Raw genomic sequence first — 6,911 nt, 5'->3', positions numbered from 1 at the left:
ACTGGAATTGGACTGTTTGTCCATGCAAGGCTAAACCTGTGGTGAAGATGAGAGACATATGATGTCCAAAAATACTTTAAACTCCCTCTTTTAGTCATGAGCCACTGCTCTTTGAAATGATCCCTGTGTGGTTCTGAGCACATCCTGAGAAAATGTTCTGGTTGTCCTACTTCTTCTAATGTGTTCTCTAATAAGGGCTCCTTTTAATCTGTTCTTTAAATCTTCTTTAATCTGGTTGTGGTTTCACACTTTGAGATGTTCCCTTGAGGCCTCCTCTCACCTCAGAAGAGGCTTGAAAACAACCATAACTTGCTGCTTGCTTTCTCAGACGTGTCTATGTCTACATTTCTGGAGTCCACGTTGGTCCTGATAGACATTGCAGACTCCATCCTAGATGCCAAAATGGTCTGTGCAGCTGGCAATGAAGCACGGCACTCTTAGAATTACTTGGTGAGGGTCTGATGAGACGTGCAGTTTGTTGTTGCCATTTCACGGTGACTTAGCCAAAGCCAATCCCAACAATGCATTTGATGTCCAAAATGGCACCTGGAAAAGATCCCCAACGATGTGGTATGCCTGTGGGAACAACAACAGTGCCCCCAAAGCTCACTGTTTTCTTTGTCACCCCACTAAACCGGGTGACACAGAGGCTAAAGAGCAAGGCCAGCCCCAGTGGAGGTGTATCACTGCCCAGCTGTGCAGGCTTGGGGAGAGGATGTGCTTGACAGGTGCTCGGTGCATTGCTAACAACATTGGCAAACCACTCTGGGTCTTGGGGGGGGGGGGGGAGCACCTAAACTAAACCTATGCTCTCTTTGTGTCAATGGCGAAGTAGGCAGGCTAACAAATATATTCTGTTCTAACCTAGGACACAAAGCTTAGAAAACTAATTTAGAAGGTTATTAGCTACTATTTAGTTAGCTGAACATGTGATAAAAGTTTCCCCTCATTTAAAAAATAAGTCAAACAATCATGAAATATTTTCAAAATATAGCACATTTAAACAATCCAATTCCCTTCTAGGTTAAAAATTCACATCGAAAACTTTCCTGACTTCTTCAATTTGTCTGTTGTCCTGAATTTTGTCCCTCTTCGTTTCCTAGCAAACCTAGCATGTTTCACTCCTCCTCAGACAGCCTGGGCTCCCTGGGGATCACCATAGTGCTGCTGGCCTTATTGAGGTGCTTGGGAGTGCTTGGCTGCCGTCAGAAATCACATTAGTAGCCACTAACACCAACCATTACTGATTATCATCAGATAATAGATTTTTATGAAAGTAAAGTATCTAAATCCTAAATCCTATACTGCTCATCTTCAGTGCTTTGAAAACATGGAACAAGTTCAAAACTTCTTTGCTGCAAGTGTGGAAATCTCCAGGTGGAGTGAAGCCACCAATCAGAATGTCTCCCAAACCACCTTGCGGTAGGCACTGCCACAGAAGACTGCAGCCTGCACAGATATTCTTGGGGACTGTCCAGCTGCTTTGATTTATACTCAAATTATGCTGACAATCAAGTGACCTGGAGAACAAAGAGATTTTTTTAAGCAATTCTGTAGGTTGTTCAGTAAAAAACGTTGGTAGTGCAATGCAACCCTGTTGATGCTGGTGTTAGGTGTCATATACAATTTTGCTTCACCTCTGTCTAACTAATGGTGATTTCTGCAGATTAAAAGTGCTCTTGTAAGTGCTGGAAACCAGTCTTCCATGTTGAATCATGGAAGGCACGGTCTGCCAATCCTGCAATCCAGTGGACAGTCAGAGGGACAAAGCACTGAAAATAAAAGCCTGGCATGCATCTGGGTGGCATTAACTAGGCTTCAACCCAACCTCTTCCTACTGTTGCTGTAGCCCGAAAAATTGTGCAAATGCATTGCTGCTGAAGGAAGGAAAATGAAACATGTCCGGAGAACAGAACCACCAGCTCACATTAGTATTCTGCCCTGCTGAAATAAACCAGGTCCTTCAGACTAAATAGGAACAAATGAAGGTCTCCTCGGGAATACAGCTGCTTGAATAGGAATGGCTCTAATCTCAGCAGTACCACAAACCCCCTTTGAGAAAAGGAATTTTGGGACTCTAAATTTTAAACTGTTCCTCATTTTCCATGAAACAGCACTGTGCCTCAAGCACTCTAATAACATTCCTGGCTTGCTCTGCCGTAACAATCTGTAAAAACTCATCCAGGTAGACAATTTGGAGTTTAATATCAAATTGCTTTGGAGAACATTCATGGTTGGAAGTGCATAATGATATGTTTTATAATTGGTGTAAAAAAAAAAAAAAAAAAGAAAAAAAAAGAGAAAAACTAGAAGAGAAGTGGTTTGCTTTCATCCACTGGGGAGCCCTGCTTTGTTATTACATTCTGTGCAATGATAATTAATTATTCCACAACCAGCACTAAAAAAAAGTTCCCTGGCTAAAATTTTCAAAAGTAACTAATGATTTGAGGTTTCTTTGCTTTTATGTATTCAGTTTGAAATACCTCAGAGATGAACCTGGTTTTCAGAAAATGGTAAGCAATGATTTTCTGCAAATGGTTGAGCTCCCTCTCAAAACCTTCAGACCCTGTCATTTTAAGGCCATGGTAGATACTGTTTACTGGTAACAAAAGTATGCCGATTCATGACTTAGTAACAGAGCACCAGATTAGATCACATATAAATCCATTTCAAAGAAAATATTTTAAAATTATACCTTCCTTGCACCTGCAAGAACAGACTTCTTGACTCTTGGGATGATTGGAAGTTACTTAATGAACAAACAAACAAGCAAAAGAGGGTAGGCCAGGGACCGGTTCTAGCAGTTGCTTTGTATTACTCAGTAAAAGAAAGACAAAGAATCCATACTACAGTCTTGGGTGGTGCTTGGACATGTCAGAGTACTTTTGAATGTCACTGCATGTAATGTGCCTGTCTGAAGCTGTTCTGGAGCCTGGCAGTCCTTTTACTGGCAGGAGGAGTCCCTATTAACACCTATGCAAAGTGGGGAACCTGCAACCAAATCAGAAATTTGATGTTTCAGCCTTGATGTCGATGCTTTTTCAAAGTACAGAACAATGGAGAAAGGAGCATCACAGATGTTCTTATTTCATGCACCCAAATGACTCAGCTTCCAAAAAAATCAGAAAGGCTTGTAGGTCTTTTCCCCAGCTCAGCTGCAGTGGAGCAGCCAGAGGAAAGCAAAGGACTGAAGGAGAAAACAAGTAACTAACCCCTTCTGAGCTCTTCTTCCACCACAGTGATTACACTGGGGTATCCTTATTTCATGCCCCTCTGTTTCTAGTCATGTTCAGTTAGCCCAGATTAAAAATACTTGGACCTATCTCATCCAGCTTGGTCCAGTCACTTTACCAGCCTTGCCTTTTCTTTGAAGGGCAGTCCCAGGCAAGGCCAGGTGTGCTGGATGTCCAGGTCAACATTTCAAAAATATATTATTCTTCTGAGGTTCCTGCATTTTTAAGTGCAACCTTGTGAACAACCATGTTGCAGCTGATTTTACATGCAAGCAAAGCTGCCAGGGGTCAGCAAAGGCAAAGCAAGGCAGCACTACATAGGTGAAGGCGCCCAGCAGGAGCTGGCTGGTCTGCTGATGAGGGTTCCTCCATTCTTAATTCTGAAGCCATGCCATGTTGGGATTATTTTTGTTAGATTAGACACCAGACAAGACCCTGCATTTGCTCTACTATTCCCAGGAATGTCCACTTCTGCTTTGCAGAGATCTCTGTCCCTATTGTAAGTCCCTCTTACCAAATCTTATAGTTTATCTAGTACATGCTCATCAGCCTTTTGCTTCAAGGTATCCTTTGCTGACAGGATTTATCCACAGACACCAAGATTTCCTCAGCAGGATAATTAAAGTGCTTATTGTTTCACTCCTACTCTCTTTCCTTGCTATTATATTAGATTTTCCATCACTAATTATTCTTCTCTGCCTGGCTGAAGGAGAGAGTAGTGTTCATCTCACTCTGAATGGAAAAAAGACTGGAAGTAAGGAGGCAGCATCAAGTACTCATACTTCTGATGACTGCTCTGATTCCCATGGGCAATCCTCTGGTTATGTGCCACCATGGCCTAGAAAAAGCTCCCTAGCACAAGAAATTCCTACCACTGTAGCTGCACCTCAGTTCCACAGACACGCAGATTTCTGGGCACAGATGCTGGGTCTGCAGAGAAGGCTGCTTGCCACATCAGCCAGAATTAAAAGATGTTCTTTTGCCTTGCTGAACTCCAATTCAGTTTTACAAACCCTGACACTGAAGTTTGCTAAGTGGCTGATGCTGTTAGGAGCGAGGGGAGAACATGTACATTGACAAACTTCATCAAACTTGTTAAGTTCCATCTGGAATTAAAAAGTTTTACTTAAGGTCTATGCCTGCATGTGCTTTCTCAGAATTGCTCTAGGCTGCAGAGAGGATAAACTCTGGAGAAGGGAGTGGGAGAGAGTGCTCGGGGCCAGAGCTGCAAAAGTTGCCAGGGTCAGACAATTTGCAACACAGAAGCAGGATCAGCCAGGGGCACACGGAGAAGCAATGATCCGGCAGATCTGGGCTAAGGAAACATGTGCCAGCTCGGGGCTGGTGAAGCAACCATGGTGGCCCATAGCACAGAAAGTGGGCAGTGTCACCCAGGAGTGGCAGACTGAGGGCACTGTGCACAGCATGCCCTGCAGCGCTGCATTGTTGGCAGCACACACCCCAGGCTGGCGGCATGCCTAGGAAATAAACACTGAAAGATGAAAGCAAGCCAATGTGGGAGGTAGCAGCCGGCTCAGTTTCCAGCTTCTGATCACCTTCTTCCAAGTGGTGTTTCCTCACAGCATCCTCTTGTCCTTCTACAATGCACAGATCATTACCCTCCATCAGGAAAATTATTTGCCTTATGAAAGAAGGGGTTGCCCAGAAATTTCCCTAGGGAATTGCTTTTCTTTCAAGGCTGTGTGCACACCTTGAGAAAGGAGGTGATCCGATTTCTTCCAATAGGGTCATTGCAGCCTCATAGTTTGGAGCACCCACAACAGTCCATGGCTTTCTCATATCCTTCCCAGTCTTACGACAGAGCTCTTCAAATGTCTAACACATCAGTGCAGAAAAACCACAGCAAGTTCCATCATGCTTTGAGGGCTCAGAGCTGGTCCCTTACATCAATGCTTCCTCACAAAACCAAAGTGTGTCCTGCAGCTATGTGGGTCAGATTGGTGAAGCCCGGGCATGAAAACCACCAGCTGCACAGTCTCCATCCTGCTGAGCTCTGGCCACAGCCTAGCTCTACTGGTATTAGGAATTTTTCTTCTTGTTTATATCAAGTAGCAGCCTATTTCCTTTCTTTTCCTCCATCCTATCATCAGATCTTCAAAATTAAACAGAGCAGTTGATTATTTCCCTCCACCTAGTTATAAGTTCTTTGCCCTAGTAGCAGGCCAGAATGGCAGGTGTTTTCATTAGACAAAAACTGTTGGCTGAACCTTAATCCTGATAAAAATGGTAACATCAAGAGGACCAGCTGCTCTACAAACATAAAGAGATAAAGCAAATCTGAGGGTTTATGTTACAAAAACTTTGTACTTCTGATAAATTTTAGGTATCTAGTGGAAAAATATTTACTTCACACTGGAAATGAAAATGCTACAGTTTGCTACAGAATTAATTAAAAAGTGAAACAGCCTAGAAGTTGAGGTTAAAACTGACTTACGGAACTTTTATACAAGTGGAGTCAGTGTTAGATAACTGCAGAAAAGACTGTTGTGGTTTAACTGCTGGCTTCCTCCTCTTTATTGCCTTCCCGTCAGGTATTTATACACATCAGTAAGATCCTTTTCTAAGCCTTCTCTTCTCCAGCCAAAACAGCCTCATCTCCTCCAGCCCCTCTTTGCAGGAGAGGCGCTCCAATCCCCTAATACCTTAGCGACCCTCGTTGAACTCTGCAGTAACTTTGTATCTCTCTTATACTGGGGAGCTTAGCAGGTTCAGCCTCACCAGCGCTGAGGAGAGGAGCAGAATCAACATCCTCAACCTGCTGGCAACATGGAGCCCTTGATACTGTTACCTTTCCCTGCATTAAGGGCATGTTGCTGGCTCCTGTTCAACTTGGCGCCCACCAGGACCCTCAAGTCCTTTTCACAAAGCTGCTGGGACAGCCCCCTGCATGTATAGCTACCTGGGGCTGCTGTTCCCCTGGTGCAGGACTCTGCATTTCCCCATGCTGAACTGTTAACCAGATCCTGGTGATGCTAGCTTTATATTTATTTTGCCTGTTGTTGCTATGTCTTAGCACATTCTTTCTTACACTGTTTACATAGGACTGCCAAGTGGCAATTTAGCTGCATTTGTGAGTGGTACACATGAATCCTTCATGAGTGCTACCCTGCTCCAGAAATGTAAATTCACACATTGGCCTCATCAGTATCATTTTGAATGCAACTAACATCAATTATGTATGTTTCATTATATTTTTCATCCTCTTCCAAGGTGCAGAATTGCTTATACAGTGTATTATTTCATCTTTGGGGTTTTTTGCTGGTAATGTGTATACTAGGCTGTGTTCTGTATGCTGAAGTATTTTAAGCTGTCTTTTCTTCAAGCTGATCCAAGGTGGTTACCTCAGACTCTCCTCACAGGGCAAGTGCTGCACCTTCCCCTAGACCACTTGGTGGCTTCCACTGAAGTTGTTTTAGTTTGTTGATATCCTCCTTGCATTTGGGACCCCAAACCAGACACGCTATTCCACGTGTAACTGAGCAGTAATAATCACTCTCTTTGGCTTTCTGGCTATGCTTCCAGTGGTGTGACCTGGGATGTTCTCGGCCACCTTTGCTGCCAGGACACACTGCTGGCTCATGGCCAACGAGACCCCACATCCTTTCCTGCAAAGCTGCTCCACAGCCTGTCAGTCTCCACCCTGTACTGCTGCAGAGG

The sequence above is a fragment of the Chamaea fasciata genome, unplaced genomic scaffold (genome assembly GCF_029207755.1).
Source record: "Chamaea fasciata isolate MVZ Bird 193981 ecotype frontalis unplaced genomic scaffold, bChaFas1.0.hap1 SCAF_3, whole genome shotgun sequence".
Classification (NCBI taxonomy): Eukaryota; Metazoa; Chordata; class Aves; order Passeriformes; family Sylviidae; genus Chamaea; species Chamaea fasciata.
The sequence above is the reverse complement of the archived record's forward strand: the minus strand, read 5'-3'. Positions refer to the sequence as shown.